The following is a 15,253-nucleotide window of genomic DNA, read 5'->3' as shown; positions in this document are numbered from 1 at the left end:
TTACTTTATATGTTTTGAGCTTACCAGGTTTATACAAAATTTCTAATTTTTGTGTATTTCTGGCAAGTACACTTTTTAATATGTCCATCTCCAGTTACCTTTATTTTCTAAGTGTTTTTTTTAATCTAATGATATTATAATTGCATTAGCTTTTTTTTTGGTTAGTACCTGCGTGATATGGAATAAAGGGTTAATACACCAGACTTGGTTTGCCCAAATCCTGCACATTCCAAGAAAGGCCTGATCCTTGGCTGGCTTCTGTGAAATAACTTCTGAGCTCTTGGAATATCCTTGCTAAAAATCATGTTTTGATATTCCTGAGATCTTGGGCCATGCTCTATCAGTTTGACCAGGGTTATGAATTTAACTGTGTCTGCTACAAATCCAGTTGTTGAAACTCTAGTCCACAGTACTTCAGAATGTGACTGTATTTGGAAAGAGGGTCTTTAAAGATAAATAAGCTAAAATGAGGTCATTTGGGTGGACCCTAATACAATTTTGCTAATGTCATTATAAGGAGATGAGGACACACAGAGAGATACTACGGATACAGAGAAAAAGTCGTGGGCAGACACAGGGAGAAGGTGGCCCTCTGCAAGCCATGGAGAGAGGTCTCAGAGAAATCAACACTGACATCTCAATGTTCCAGTCTCCAGAACTGTGAGAAAATAAATTTCTGTTGTTTAAGCTACCCAGTCTGTGGAATTTTGTTATGGCAACCCTGGCTGACCTATACAATCACATAGCTAAGCTAGCATGACTTGTGGTGAATATCCATTTCTGTAGCCTGAGGCCCTGGGCTACCCTGTATTGGCTTTATCTCCAGGGGCTGCAGACTGAGCAACTAAGGCTAGTCATGAGATAGTGCAGCCAATTCCCAATATAAACCCTTGACATCAAGGCTCGGGTGAACTCCTTAGTTGGCAATGCTTCATGTGTGTTATCAGGCTTCCCTGGTGGTTCAGACGGTAAAAAATCCTGCTGTAATGCAGGAGGCCTGGATTCGATACTTTGGTTGGGAAGATCCCCTGGAAGAGGGTATGGCAACCCACCCCAGTGGGTTGCCTGGAGAATCCCCATGGACAGAGGAGCCTGGCAGGACTCTGGTCCGTGGGGTTGAAGAGTCAGACATGACTGAGCACCTAAGCACACACAGCACACATGTGTATTATCACACTTTGTTATCAGGAAAATTAAACAGCTTCACTGGGGGCGGTTTCCCAGGTTATGCCAGTAGTAAAGAATCTGCCTGCCAATGCAGGAGACATAAGAGATGTGGGTTCAATCCATGGGTCAGAAAGAGTCCCTGGAGGAGGGTATGGCAACCCATTCCAGTATTCTTGCCTGGAAAATCCTATGGACAGAGGCGCCTGGAGGGCTATGGTCCATAGGGTTACAAAGAGTCAGACACAACTGAAGCAGCTTAGCGCATGTGCGCACACACACACACACACACACACACACACACACACATTGGGAGGGATACCCTTGGAAGCTAGTGCCTGGTTTCCCCTAGATTTCATTCATGCACCTTTCCCCTTTGCTGAGTGTAATCTATTTCCTTCTGCTTTAAAAAAATAAAAAAGTAATTGTGAATATAACAGCTCCTCTGAGCCCTGTCAGTCCTTCTAGTGAACCACCAAGCCTGAGAGTAGTCTTAGGGACCTGCAACACACATGGTGTATATTTTCCCATCCCTTTATTGTCAGACTCTTTGCATCCTTATATTTAAGATATGCCTCTTGTAGCAACATACAGTTTATTTTGATCCAGTCTATCTTAGTCTTTATCTTGGAATAATTCATTTAATGTGGGCTTCCCAGGTTGCGCTACTGGTAAAGAAATCACCTGCCAATGCAGGAGACATAAGAGACTTGGATTTGATCCCTGGATTGGGAAGATCCCCTGGAGAGGGGCATGGCAACCCACTCCAGTATTCTTGCTTGGAAAATCCCATGTACAGAGGAGCCTGGTGGGCTACAGTCCACGGGGTTGCACAGAGAGGAACACGACTGAAGTGACTTAGCATGCACACATATTCTGCCAATGAAGATTTTCATTTTTTAATTTTTTCTATTTTTCCTGAGATGTCTTCATTTCACCCTCACTTCTGAAGAAGATTTTTGCTACCAAATTCTATGGTATTCTAGGTTGGTGCTTATTTTTGCCAGCACTTAAAAATGTTATTTTATTGCCTTCTGATTATTCACTTGTGTTGAAAACTCTGCTATGTCTGATTGTCACTCCTTTGAAGTTACATTGTATTTACTTATTTTTAGTCTGGCTCCTTTCAAGATTATCTTTGTATTTATCCTGCTTGTGGGTTCATTGAGTATCTTGAATCTGTGGGCTGATAGCATTCATTTATTTTTAAAATCATCTGCCATTATGTCCATTAATATTTCTTTGCTTCTTTCTCTTCCTAGGACTCCAGTGTACACATTTTAGAACTTTTCAACATGTTCCATATTTTCTTTTTTTCCATCTTTATGCATCAGCCTTGATATTTTCTACTGTCCTGGCTTCTACTTACCCTGTCAATCAACTTTCATTAGTTCTTTAATCTCTTGTGTCCCATCATAAACCCACTGACTTATTCTAAATATCAATAATTATGTTTTCAGCTCTAGAATATATATGTTTCTCTAATTAAATTCTTTATCTCATCATCTATTTTCTTTAAAATATCAATAACAGTTATTTTAAAGCCTGTCTGATAACTCCAAAATCTGTGTCATCTAAAAGTTCCCTGATATGTTGATAATTTATCACTGAATGTTGGACACTGTCCATGACAGTTGACTGAGGTTTCTGGATTCTTCTACATTTCTCCAGAGAGGGTTCATCTTATCGTCTGGAGGCAGCTAGCATGTGGGCAGACTACTTTAGTCCAAAGTAACGGGAGGCAGGATTTCATTCCTTTCGTCTCCTTCTTGTTTTGGTTCATGCCCATTCCCAGGGTATAGCTTTCCCCAGGCCCCAACTCAGATCCTAAGTTCCGATTTTTGTCTCTTCATAACCATGAGATTATTGAAAATTCTTCTCCTCGGTTCTTAGCCTCTCACCATGCATTTAATATATGGGCAAATGCTTTAGGGGCCACATCTGAGTTTGGAGCTTACAGCCTCTTCAGTCCTGGCTAATTTATTGGCACTATAATTAAAAATGTCTCCTCTTCTCCATGTACGTGTAGAAAATTATGCTGGTTTCTATGCCTTTTAGCAATAGTAGCCCTATGCTCAGATTCGTAGCCTCTCTAAGCCAAGAATTGGCTCACATCTGAAGATGTAAGTGGTGTGCAGAATGTCAGCTCACATCTCTCCAGTTCTCTTTTCTCAGGAAACTTGGCTCTTCAATTTATGGTTGTCTGCAGCTCTCAGATGCCTTCAGACCAATTTTTTCATCTGAATTTTCTAATTGTTCACAGTGGTCTAGCCAAGTCCTCCACCGTAGCTGGAAGTAGAAACTTGAGGAAGGGATGACATCAAACTGGACAGGTCTCTCTCTCTCTCTCTCTCTCTCTCTCTCTCACACACACACACACACACACACAGAGTAAATAATGATGACTGCTCCCCTCCAAGGAGCCCTCATCCTGTGCCAGACTTGATGCTAAGTACTTACATGTATTATGCCATTTGATTTTTATAGCAGCCTCATAGGATAGGTACTATGTCTGTCTTCATTTTACAAATGTGGAAACTGAGACTTAGGAGGTAAATCTACTTGTCCAGGCAACCAATCTATCCCTTGGAACTGAAATACACACAAAAAATTTTAAGTTGTTTTTTATTATAGTAAAATATGTATATTATAAAAGTTACCATCTCAACTATTTTAAGTGTACAGTTCAATGATATTTAAGTACATTGTTGTGCAATCATCACTACTATTGTGTCTTTCCAAATTTTTCATCACTCCAAACAGAAACTCTGGTCATTCAGTAATAACTCCCCATCCCACCACCCTCCAGAGACTGGTGACCTCTAATCTACTTTCCATTTCTATGAATTTGCCTATCCTAGATATTTCAGATAAGTGGGATCATACACAATTTGTCATTTTTTACATCTGGCTTATTTCCCTTAGCATAATGTTTGCAACGTTTGTCCACAATGTAGCCTGTACGGTAATCTTTCCTCATCCAAACATTCCAAGCTCCCCAGTAGATGCCTCAAACTGCAGATAGTACTGAGCATTATGTATATCGTGTTTTTTCTATACAGGCATAGCTGTGATCAAGTTTAATTTATAAATTAGGCATAATAAGAGATTAACTATCATAATAAAACAAATACAACAATGTATGCTGCATCTGCTCAGTCGTGTCCAACTCTTTGTGACTCTGTGGACTGTAGCCCACCACACTCCTCTGTCCATAGGATCTTCCAGGCAAGAATACTGGAGTGGGTTGCCATTTTCTCCTCCAGGGGATCTGCCCTACCCAGGGATCAAACCCACGTCTCCTGCGTTGGCAGGTGAATTCTTTACCACTGAGCTGTCAGGGGAGCCAATTATAACAATATACTGTATAAAAGAATTATGTGAATGTGATCTCTTCCTCAAAATATATTATTGTACTATATTTATCTTTCTTGTGATGATGTGAAATGACAAAATGCCTACAAGATGAGATAAAGTAGTGTGAATGAAGTAGGCATTGTGATGTAGCATCAAACTATTATTGACCTTCTGATGATGTGTCAGAAGGAGGATTATCTGCTTAGGGTGATCGTGGAACATGGAGCCATGATGATGTCAGTGGCTGAATGTCATGAGCTGACAATGTCGATGACTGGAGATCTCAGACAGAATGGTGTGAGATTTCAACAACCTACTCAGAATGGTAAAAATTTAAGACTTAGGAATTGTCTATTTCTAAAATTTCCCATTTCATATTTTTGGATTACAGTTGACCATGGTAACTGAAACCTTGGAAAGTGAAACTATGGATAAGGGTGAACTACTATATCAGAAAGTCATTCATTTTTATGGATGAATTATATTTTGCTATCTGGATATACTATTGATACATTTTACTTATCCATTCATCAGTGGAGAGACATTTCAGTTCTTTCTGTGTGTGCTAAGTCACTTCAGTCATGTCCAACTCTTTGCCCCTCTATAGGCTGCAGCCTGCCAGGCACTTCTGTCCATGGGATTCTCCAGGCAGGAATACTGGAGTGGGTTGCTGTGCCCTTCTCCAGGGGATCTTCAAGACCCAGGGATTGAACTCAAGTCTCTCGCATCTCCTGCATTGGCAGGTGGTCAGTTGTTTCTACCTTTTGGCTATTGTGAATAATGAGGCAATCAACATGGGTGCACAAGTATCTGTTTGAACCTGTTTTCAATTCATTTGGGCATTTATCTAGGAGTGGAATTGCTAGGTCATATGGTACTTCTATGTTTATCTTTTTGAGGAACCAACAAACTGTTTGCTATAGCCACAGTATAGTTTTTCATTCCCACCAGCAATATGCAAGGTTCCAACTTCTCCACATCTTCACCAACACTTACTTGCCTTTCTAAAAAAATTGTAACTGTCCTAGTACAGGTGAAATGTACCTCATTGTGGTTTTTGCATTTCTCTATTGACTAATGATATGGAGGATCTTTTCATCTGCTTATTGGTTATTTGTCTATGCACTTTGAAGAAATGTCTATTGAGATCTTTTCCCCATATTTTAGCTGGTTTGTCTTTTTCTCATTGAGTTGTAGTTCTTTCTACATTCTGGATATTAAACACTTACTCTCTTCTACTCTGTATGTTGTATTTTCACTTTCTTGATAATGTCTTTTGATGCTCCCAAATTTTTAATTTTAATTAGGTCTACTTTATCTAGTTTTTTTGTTGTTGCTGTTGCTTTTTGGTGTAATACTTAAGAAGCCAATATAAAATCTGAAGTTCAAAGATTTGTTTTCTTCTAAGAGTGTTATGCTTTTAGCTCTTACATTTGGGTGGTTTATCCATTTTAAGTTAATCTTTGTGTATGGTGTGAGGTAGGGGTCCAACATTATCTTATGACACAGGCAAGTTCATACAGATAGATTAGTGGTTGATGAGGCCTGGGGATGGGGGTGGGTGGGTGGAATAAGGAGTGACTGCTAATGGGTATGAGGTTTCTTTTGGGGATGATTAAAACATTCTGCATTTAGATAGTGGTGATGGTTGCATAACTGTGAATACATTAACAACCACGAATTGTACACTTTAAAAGGGTGAATTTTATGCTATGTGAATTAGACCTCAATAAAGCTGTTATTAAAACAAACAAACAGAAAGAACAGCTGGTGGCCCGTAGGAGGGGGACAGGCCTGGCAGCCCCGCCTCCCGCTTCTAGGAGAGCAAGCATGCTGCCCTCCTGTGGCCTCTGATGGCCGCCAGCCAGGCTCCAGGACTGCCAGGGCTGTGTTCTAAATCAAACTCGCCGCCCAGACCCAGGGTTCGTTCTCCTCTGCAGTATCACAGTTTAGGAGGAAGGGGTCTTCTTTCACCAACTTTTCTCCACTTTGGTCCCAACCCCAAATGCGACTGCAGTGGGCTTTTAATCCTGGCAAATCAACAAGATGGAAAGAGCACACAGCAGCTCCTGGGCCGTCTCTCTCTTCCAGGGAGTGGAGGAAGCGCAGAAGGAAAGGCAGGATCATGAGTGGTCCCAGTGGATCCGTGGGTGAGGCCAAGATTGAGCTCTGCCCTGAGTTCCCTCTGTGTGGGGAGGGGCTGGGACTCGACCTGTCCTCTGGCATGAACGAATCTGGCAAGGTGTCTGGGGGTCTTCCTGCTGCAGGGCCAGCCTGGGTTCCACCTGGGACTTGAGCACTTGAGTTCTTAGAAAGCCTCTCAGGAGGCCCGATTTGCACTGGTCCTTTGCATGAGGCTGCTTTGTGGGCCTTTTTGTGGATTGAGGGGATAGGAAGTTCTCTCATGGCTCCTGGGCATGGGGGTCTCAGAAAACCCACTGCCTTCCTACACTTGGAGGGGCAGGGGCTTGGGGCAGGGCTGGCAGCATTCTCTCAGGGACTTTGGAGATGCAGCCTTGGCAGCCAAGGCTGTCGACAACCTGGGCTAGAAAGGAGAAGGCGGCAGGCAAGGGGTGAGGACTGTGGCTGAACGACTGTGGATGGGTCCCTCAGCCACTCCCAGCCCCCTCAGTATGACCAAGGCTCTAGGTTGGGAGCAGGGGGACTGGAACCGGTCTGGTTGGTGCCATTGCTGTGTGGCCCCCAGTGGGCCTCTGCCTCGGAAGCTTGGGGTCCCTCAAGCAGGCCTTGGGGGCCCTGAGCCCTCTCTTGAATTTCCTGCCTCCCAACAGGGCCGGGGCCCAGGGGAAGCAGAGTGTGGGACTCTGGGTGCAAAACACAGACTTGAGAAGAAGGTCCTCTGAGTCTCCCTGTGAAGTCTGCAAGGCTGGGAAGGAGAAGGAGCAGAGCATACACTGCCAGGAAGGCACAGCCCTCCCCTCTCCTGGCCTGAAGGCCCAAGGGGCCTGGCTGGCCCGCTGCCCCTGGTGTTAGGCACTTGCGGCTCTTCAGCAGGATTCAGGAACCACCTGGCCGCTACAGAGCTGCCTTGGCATTTTAATTACAGTCATTAAGATGCCTCCTGCCACTGCAGCCCTGTAAGCTGTTCCAGGCCTTTCCGTGTGGAGCACCTCAGCCTCAGCCCCTCCGCCTGGCTGCTAACGCTCTCCTCTGCCCCTCCAGGGCTCACAGTCCCCTGGGGCTTCTGGCCCCCCAGGTCCCACCTCCCCAGCTGGACGGGCAGGGTTTTAGGCAGCATCTCTGGCCCCCCCACCACCCCCACCCCATTCATCCTGGCCATGAGGTCAGGTCCTGGGCAGAGGCCACGGTGACTGGGTGAGGGTGGAAGCACTTTCCCACAGAAGCATCTTCAACAGTGTCCAGACCACTGTCTGCCTTGTCCCTCTGGCATTGGGAGCTCTGCCCAAAGTTCAGTGGTGTCCCCTACCCCCAGCCCACCCAGCCAGCCCCTAGCCCCTCCCCAGTGGGACCCCTGGGCTCCAAGTGCTGCCTCTTCACAGAATCTGTAGAGTGGGGATCTCTTCCACAAAGCCACCACGCCACCACAGTTCGGGTGTGACAAGCACCCTGTTTGTCTGTCTGTCCCCTCACAAGGCTACAAGCAAAGCACCTGTCTCCCTATGCCTCCTCTAAGACCTGGGCCTGAGTCTGAGAATCTTAATTCCCCAGAAAAAGCTGTTCAGCCAAACTTAGCACAGAATGGCAATTCTGGGGTTGAACTCTACCTAGCAACAAGATTAGCAGCTGATTTTGCAAACTGGTATTTTTATCCCTGGGACTGGAACGGCTCAGAAAAGTGGCCTCCTCCTGCACCACCTGGGGACCCCGCCTCCCCAGACGCTCATCCTGGCCCCATGCCTGGCTCTGCCTTCCCTTCTCGCTTGTAGGGGTCCCTGAGTTCTGGGAGGTACAGGGGAGGATCGTGACAGCCCCCAGAGAGGAATGTCGGTCCCTCGGTCCGTGAGGAAATGCTGGATAGATGCTGAGGCTCCCAAAGTGACCTGTCCTCCCCTCCTCACTCACTGCCTCCCTTTTTCTTGTCCTCATCCCTCTGTCTCCACATCCCAGATCACTGATACTTTCCATGTTGTGCTGCACTGGGTGCCTCATCAGCCGGGGGATCTGTGGGGCCAGCGTCACAGTGGGCTGTGCAGCTGTGGGATGCTCTGGACCACTTCCTTGCCTCCAGCTCCCAGCTCCTCTCTGCTTGCCTTCTCTCTGCCCCCCCACAATGATCGGAACCTTCCGGCAGCCTAAAAGTCCTAGTGCTGTTTGTGTAGGCTGCCATCTGCCAAGCTGTCATCTAGGAGTCATCATGGCTCCTTGTTTTAGAGAAAAAATATTGTGATGGTAAAACCTCCCGGAACTGGACTTTCAGTTCCAGAACAGGATGGATGGTGTGGACTCCTTTTTCCAGCTCCTCCTGCCTGGACATAATCCAGCAGACACCCATAAAAGGACCCTGAAACCTGGAAAGGAGAAGGCAGGCAGCCTGGGGTCACGGGACTTGAGAACAACATGCTGTGTGTCCCTGGATTTCTTTTTATCTCTCATACATACCCAGGGCTGAGTACAGGGGCTTGCAACCTGGATTGACACCAGACATCAACAAAACAGACAACAGGAAAGCTATTCTCAGGCCAAAGGATGGGAGAGGGGAGGCCCAGCAGAGCTGGTGTTCTGTGCTCTCCCATCAGATGTCAAGACAAGCAGGATCATGGAGCCCTGTGTCTCCCCACCTCCATCCAGTGCCTTTCAGAGCCCCAGGCCTAATAAAAATGTGCCTTGCCTTACAGGCTGTGCCACCATGCAAGAACTCTGAAAACTAAACACTATTCAGTTCAATTCAGTTCAGTCACTCAGTCGTGTCCGACTCTGTGACCCCATGGACTGCAGCATGCCAGGCTTCCCTGTCCATCATCAACTTCCGGAGTTTACTCAAACTCATGTCCATTGAGTTGGTGATGCCACCCAACCATCTCATCCTTTGTCGTCCCCTTCTCCTCCTGTCTTCAATCTTTCCCAGCATCAGGGTCTTTTCCAATGAGTCAGTTCTTCGCATCAGATGGCCAAAGTATGGGAGTTTCAGCTTCAGCATCAGTCCTTCCAATGAATATTCAGGATGGATTTCCTTTAGGATTGACTGGTTTGATCTCCTTGCAGTTCAAGAGACTCTCAAGAGCTCTCTCCAATACCACAGTTCAAAGGCATCAGCGCTTCGGTGCTCAGGTTTCTTTATAGTCCAACCCTCACATCTGTACAGGCAGTAAACACTGTTGCCACAATCTATAAAAGTAAGCCTCAAAGTATACATTAAACCTGAGAAGTGTGACTACCTGCTAAATAGAGGAGTTAAATAAGATCAAGACTCAACACGATAACCAAAATATCCAGGATATAATAAAAAAATTATCCCTCATCATACCAAAAACCAGGAAAACCACAATTTGAATGAGAAAAGACAATCAACTAATGCCAATGCCAAGCTAAATTGGCAGTTAGAATTATCAGGCAAGAATTTTAGAGCAGCCATCATGAAAATGCTTCACTAAGCCAAGCAATTACAAGTTTTCTCCAAGAAACAAGAAATGGAAAAACCTCAAAGAAGTTTTGTAAGTTTTTTTAATAAAAATTTTTCTATAAAGAAAAATATTTTCTACAAAGTAAAAATTATACCCACAATTGTTGAGTTTTTTTAATCATAAATGGATGTTGAATCTTGTCAAATGTTTTTTTCTGAATCTATCGAGATGATCACATGGTTTTTACCCTTCATTTTGTTCTTTCACATGTATTACAGTGACAGATTTGTAGATGTTGAATCCTTGCATCCCTGGAACAAACCCCACATGACCATAGTGTAGGACTCTTCTAATGAATTGTTGAATTCAATTTGTTCATATTTTGTTAACAATTTTTGCATCTATGTTCATCAGGGATATTGGCCTGTAATTTTCTTTTCTTGTGGCATCCCTGTCTGGTTTTGGTATCAGGATATTGCTATCCCATGAGTTTGGGAGAGTTCTCTCCTATTCTGTTATTTGGAAGAGTTTTAGGAGGTTTGGTATCAATTCTTCTTTGAATGTTTGGTAAAATTCACCAGTGAAGCCATCCGGTCTGGACTTCTGTCTGTTGGGAGATTTTTATCATGGCTTCAATCTCCTTACTGGTAATCAGTCTGCTCAGATCTTCTATTAATATTTCATCATGACTAAGTCCTGGTATGGGCTTCCCTGGTGGCTTTCAGACAGTAAAGAATCTGCCTGCAATGTGGGAGATCTGGGTTCAATCCCTGGGTTGGGAAAATCCCCTGGAGGAGGACATGGCAATCCACTCCAGTATTCTTGCCTGGAGAATCCCCATGGACAGAGGAGCCTGGTGGGCTACAGTCCATGGGGTCACAAAAAGTTGGACGTGACTGAGTGACTAAGCACAGCATAGCACAAGTCATATGTTGTTAGGAATTTATCAATTTTTTCGAGGTTGTCCAATTTGTTGGTGTATACTTGTTCATAGCAGTCTCTATTGTTGTATAATTGTTCATAGCGGTTATGGTTTTTTGTACTTCTATGGTACCTCCTCTTTCATGAAATTCTGATCTTATTTATATATTCTCTGTTTTTCTTGGCAAGTCTAGCTAAATGTTGGTAAATTTTGTTTACCTTTTCAAAGAATCCAATCTTAGTTTCATTGATCTTTTCTATTGTCTTTTTAACCTCTATTTCACTTATTTCTACTCTAAGCTTTGTTATTGCCTTCCTTCTACAAACTTTGGGCTTTCTTCTCCTTTTTGTTGTTCCTTGAGGTATAAATTTAGGTTGTTCAAGATGTTTTTTTCCGCTTGAGATAGATATCTATTGCTATAAACTTCCCTCCTGGTAATGCTCAGCTGATCGCAGCACTACAAGTGTCGGCAGCCATCACAGGGCAATAGAAGAGACCACAATGAGAATGACTGGCTCCAAACAAGATCTGATGAGCTGGACCAGCAGTACAATGAGATAAACAAGAGAGAAGGAGAAGAATATCCAGTTGAAGAGAAGAGTTGAGGATCTGGAGTCCAAGAAAAAGAGATGAAGCTGAAAGACCTCTGAAAACAAAGTGAAATCACACCTCCACTCATGTCAGAGTGTGAGCACATCTCTGAGAAGTTACAGGCAGCAGAGAGAGACAGCAGGAACCTGGAAGACGAGGTGGGTTCTCTGAAGACAGACATCGAGGAGAGCAAGTACGGACACCACCTCTTGAAGGTGGAGCCGAAGAGCTTCCTGGAGGCGCTGCGTGGGAAGATCTAGGCCCTGCAAGGCTTCCACCAGGGCCTCTCCAAGCTGGGGGCCAGCAACTAGGGCTGCTCCTGAGTCCCCAGTGTGTGTGAGAGAGAGGGCGTCTCAAGTCGTAGCACTAGGATGTCCTCTTATTTGCGTTGCTTCTGTAAATGCAGGTGCAGTGTGTCATGCTTCCAAACCAGAGGTGCTGTCCACTCTCTCCTCCCCAGAAGTGAAATCTCTCTTCGCTTCTCTGGCCTTATGAGGTTGTAGATAACTGAATGATTCTGACTCAGGAATCCAAAACTAGGTCTACCTTAAACATTTATGCTGTCAAGGCAGGGATGTTTATATCTTTCTTAAGGGTTGTTGCAACCACATTAACTGAAAAAAAGGCTCTTCTAATCCAAATATGAATACCTTCCTTGGCCACTTTCTTTTTTTGAGTAGTGTTCAGAGTATTCGAATGTCCATCAGGCACCAGTGCGTGGGGATGTGGTGACAGCAACTTCCCTCTCAGTACACATGGAGATGTTTCAAAACAACGACTTAGTAGAGATTTGTCCCAAGAAAGAAAACAAGTTTCTGGTGGGTGTGTTTTTTGGCACAGGAATTGCCTGCATTCACTCTGCCCACTTCCACCCGCCCCTAGTTTGTAGGGTTGTGACAATTTTCTTTATCTTGGTTTCATTTCTGAGCAGATTACAATGCTGTGGGGACACTACACAGTGAGGGTGCCTAACACAGTGCCTGGCACAAAGTAGGTGCTTAGTAAATGTTTGTTCAATTAAACATATGAAAAGAAAACGTCCCTCTTAGAACTGCCTTTGCTGTATCCCGTTAATTTTGGTATGCTATTCAGACATTTTTATTTTTGTTTGTCTCAAGGTATTTTTTTAATTTCTTCTTCAATCCATTGGTTGTTCAGTAGCATGTTGTTTAATATCCACATATTTATGAATTTTCCAGTTTTCTTCATGTACTTAATTTCTAGTTTCATACCATTGTGCTTAGAAAAGGTGCTTGATGTAATTTCAGTCCTCTTACATTGATTAAGTCTTATTTTATAGTCTAACATACAAGCTATCTTGGAAAATGTTCCATGTGCACTTAAGAAGAATGTGTATTCTGTTGCTTTTGGATGGATTGTTCTAAAAATATCTGTTAAGTCCATCTGCTGAACATGTTGCTTAAAACCAATGTTCCCTTACTGATTTTCTGTGTGGAAGTAAGTGGGGTATTAAAATCCCCTAGTACTATTGTGCTGCTGTCTATTCCTCCTCTTAGGCCTGTTAATATTTACTTTATGTATTCGGGTGCTCCTGTGTTTAGTGCATATACAATTGTTATATCCTTTTGTTGGACTGACTCCTTTATCATTACACAACACCTTTGTCTCTCATTACAGCCTTTTCTCTAATGTCTCTTTTGTCTGACATAAGTTTAGCTATTCCAATTTTCTTTTGGTTTCCACTTGCATGGAAATATCTTTTTCACATCTCTTCACTTTCAGCCTGTGTGTCCTTACATTTAAAGTGAGTCTGTTCTTTGGACTCTATGGGAGAAGGCGAGGGTGGGATGTTCTGAGAGAATAGCACTGAAACATGTATATTGTCAAGTGTGAAACAGATCGCCAGTCCAGGTTGGATGCATGAGACAAGTGCTCAGGGCTGGTGCACTGGTATGACCCAGAGGGATGGGATGGGGAGGGAGGTAGGAGGGGGGTTCAGGATGGGGAACACATGTAAATTCATGGCTGATTCATGTCAATGTATGGCAAAAACCACTACAATATTGTAAAGGAATTAGCCTCCAACTAACAAAAATAAATGAAAAAATAAAAAATAAGTAAATAAAAACCATCCTGTTTTTTAGGGCAGATGTATGGAGAGAGTAGCATGGAAATTTATAATACCATGTGTAAAATAGATAGCCAAAGGGAATTGCAGTATGATTCAGGGAACTCAAACAGGGGCTCTGTGACAGGCTGAAGGGTGGAATGGGGAGAGAGAAAGGAGGGAGGGAGGTGCCGGAGAGAGGGGGCATGGGTGCATCTATGGCTGATTCTTGTTGATGTGTAACAGAAAACCAAAAAATTCTGTAAAGCAATTATTATTCAATTAAAACATTTTTTTTAATGTTGAAAAATAAAAATAAAAACAAAAATAAAGTGAGTCTGGTAGGAAGCCGAGAGATGGGTACTGGTTTTTGTTGTGGTTGCTCATTTGTTTTTTCAGCCACTCTATGTCTTTGGAGAATTTAGCCCACTTATAAATTTTATTGACAGACATGTGCTTATTGTCATTTTGTTAATTGTTTTCTGGCTCTTTTTGTAGTTTCTCTGTTCCTTTCTTCTCTTTGAGAGGACTCAAAAAAAGTCTTCTTTTGTGACTTTACTTCTTAAGTAGTATGCTTATATTCCTTTCTCTTTATCTTGTGTATTTCCTGTAAGTTTTTGCTTTCTGGTAACCATGTTGCTTACATATAACAACTTATATCCTTAACAGTCTGTTTCAAGTGGATTAACAACTTATGTTTGAGCCCATTCTAAAACTCAACATTTTTGTACTTTGTCACCCTTGGCTTAATATTTTTGATGTCACATTTTACCTTGTGGCTCAGCTGGAAAAGAATCTGCCTGTAATGCGGGAGGCCTGGGTTTGATCCCTGCGTTGGGAATATCCCCTGGAGAAGGAAAAGGCTACCCACTCCAGTATTCTGGCCTGGAGAATTCCATGAACTGTATAGTCCATGGGGTCACAAAGAGTCAGACACAACTGAGCGACTTGCACTTTCAATGTATCCCTTAGCTAATTACTAAACTCATTTTTACTACTTTTGTCTTTTAATCACCATACTAGCTTTATAAGTAATTAAAACACTACTATCTATTTACCCTTACCAATGAGATTTACACTTTCATATGTGTCCTTTCACTACTTAGCAACCTTTCTTTCAGCTTAAATAAGGTCCTCTACCATTTCTTGTTTAGTGGTAATGAACTCCTCTAGCTTTGTTTATCCATAAAACTCTTCATTTCTCCTTCAATTCTGAAGGATAACCTTGCTGGGTAAAGTGTTCCTGGTTGGAGGTTTTTTCCCTTTCATCACTTTGAATATATCATGCCACTCCCTTCTGGCCTGCAAAGTATATGCTGAAAAAATCTAATGATTTTTTTTCCTCTCTGCTTCATGTAGTCTGCTGTTGAACACTTCTGATGTACTTTTTCAGTTCAGTTATTGTATGCTTCAGCTCTGTTATTTTTTTTTAGAATTTTTTTATTGGAATATAATTAATTTATGTTCAATGTTGTGAGCTCTGTTATTTCTATTTGGTACTTTCTTATATTTTCCATCTTGTTGTTGAACAACAAGATGTGAGAACACTGTGTCCATCCATTCTTCTCCCCAGTTCAGTGATCATCTTTATGACAATTACTTTGAACT

The sequence above is a fragment of the Cervus canadensis genome, chromosome 3 (genome assembly GCF_019320065.1).
Source record: "Cervus canadensis isolate Bull #8, Minnesota chromosome 3, ASM1932006v1, whole genome shotgun sequence".
Classification (NCBI taxonomy): Eukaryota; Metazoa; Chordata; class Mammalia; order Artiodactyla; family Cervidae; genus Cervus; species Cervus canadensis.
This window is presented reverse-complemented; position numbering follows the sequence as displayed.